Source organism: Anguilla rostrata, chromosome 3 (assembly GCF_018555375.3).
Source record: "Anguilla rostrata isolate EN2019 chromosome 3, ASM1855537v3, whole genome shotgun sequence".
In the NCBI taxonomy this organism is placed as follows: domain Eukaryota; kingdom Metazoa; phylum Chordata; class Actinopteri; order Anguilliformes; family Anguillidae; genus Anguilla; species Anguilla rostrata.
This window is the reverse complement of record NC_057935.1, coordinates 1690932-1693297: the sequence shown is the minus strand read 5'-3', so window position 1 is coordinate 1693297 and position 2366 is coordinate 1690932.

The following is a 2366-nucleotide window of genomic DNA, read 5'->3' as shown; positions in this document are numbered from 1 at the left end:
CTTCCTGACGGGTTCCTGGAAAGCGCGTGACTGCTCTCTCACGTGCTTCACCAGCGACCAATTACAGCTCGCGCCTGAGATTAGCCCCCAAAACAGCACTTTTCGTGCACCCGTCATCGGCGTGTAAAACCCACTTCATACAACTGTTTACTAATCTTGTTAACGCGGATGAGAAGATGCGTGCAAATGTAAGGGCAACTTTAAAAGTAAAAAAATGTAGGTAACGTGACATTACAGTAAATTATGTAATCGCGTATGCATGTTATATATGGATCATTGAATGCTGTCCATAGGATAATTATATCTGTCTCTGTGGAATACTTGGAGACGGTAATATGACCACTGACTGTTCTCAGGGGGTATTGTAAACAGTGATGTAATGGCATGCATTTTTGTTATACAAACCACATTATGTAGAAATCCTGGTGTATATCTTTTCTGTAGGAATATAGGCTATTCATTTAGTTCCATGACCACCCCACGTCTCTCACTCACTTACTGTCACACACCACTGCTTCCTGTGAGTACCCTGATTATACACCGAGATACCAGGAAATATACTCTGATTGAACACTGAGACCTCGAGAGAATATCCCTAAGCAGCCCTTACACAGCCTTCCTTTTCGCTTTCGTCAATTTTAATTTTAATTTTATGTCGTCTAACTCCTCCAACAACATTGCCTTTGCTTGCTTCTCACTTGCTCTGCTTATATCTCTTAAACTCTGTTTGCACCTTTTGTGCTCGTCCATGTTTGTGCACTGCGGTTTTGTTTTATGTGCTGCCATTTTGGCCAGGTCTTTCTCGAAAAAGAGATCTTTGATCTCAAGAGAGTAACCAGGTAAAATAAAAGTATATAAAATTTAAAAAATAAAAAAAAACTCCAATGAAACCACTGAAATGGAAGCTCCTCCCATGCAGCCACTTCCTGGATGGCTCACCTGAAGTGATCAATCTTCCTGTGCCACTCCCAACTGCCAGCTCTGCTGCAGGGCATGAGTGGGAATGGTGCCCATTTCCTACTAGCTGAAACACAGGGTTTCACTCTTGCAGAAACCAACAGCGACCACGGCAATGTTCTACCCAACACTCCCAACCCTGGTTGCCTCCCTGGCTCACATGTTGCTTGAATTCAAACATGGACTAATTCTTGCTTAAATTATAAAAAAAAGAAAAGACAAGAGGCTGCCCTGATTTGAACTGACCTATGGCTGGGAGCTGGAATTATAAATGTTCTCCTTATCGATCAGTTTGAGTCCTCCTTTTACATTACATTTATTTGGCAGGCGCTTTTATCCAAAGCGATGTACAATAAGAGCACACCGAAGGTCATTTGAACAACTACAAAACACAGGTCCGTTAAGGTACAATACTCATTTTGTAACAGTTATTCATAGCCATGAACATGTTAAGTCCAGTACACACAGTGAACATCACTCTGACTTAATCTATGCCAAGTCAAACTAGGAGGCATGACAAACTGCAATATAAAGATAATGATACAAAGTATAATTAGTTTGCGATACCAGTTTCAAGAATGTTTATCATTTTTAAACTAAAACAAGAAGTGAGCCGCTTGTGGTCAATACACTTAATGGTGGAGCAAGGTTTCAGCAGTTTTACTCCAAAGCCCCAAATATCCCTGGGTCTGATTTATGACTACCTGCCCACAGGTAATGGAATTTCAGTTCCAAATCACTGTTCCCCTTTCTGAAATTTCACACATCTTCAGCCACGGACTCAACCATATAGAGCAGAGCTCAGAGGCATAAACATATCAGCACTGGAAGTCGCTGGAAGCTTTGAAAATTACACCTGTATACCAGATTTCAGAATTTTAATCTATTATTGATTGCAATCATCATTTACATAGACAGTTTAGCAATAGTGCCAAGACATAGTCCCTTGTCAAATTATGATTATTCTGAATTTTCTGAAGTTTTTTTTCTCCTCTAATCGATGGAACGTGGGAATCATGTCCATTTATTGCTTGTCTTTTTTGCATCAGTGTTAATGAGTTTTATATGGCATAAATGGCCATGCGATTCTCAGTTTCACACCAGTTTGGCTAAACAGGCAAACTCTGGAGTTACATCACCCACACATTATAATGGCAAACTTATAGTCATTAACTGATAATATCATTTTTTTAAAAACTGCTGGGTCTTATGTGAGTCTCCAAAAGGTCTTGGAGAAATAATACGTGCTACCTTATATAATTCCAGCTGTAACATACCAGTCATTTTAGGATTTCTTTGGACTGAATTCAGTGTCACTTCAATACTGTCAGATACAACTGGCACCCCTTTCTGTTCTTCAGACATGTTTGTCATTTTAGAAAATCGAGATGAGTCACAAATTCACATAT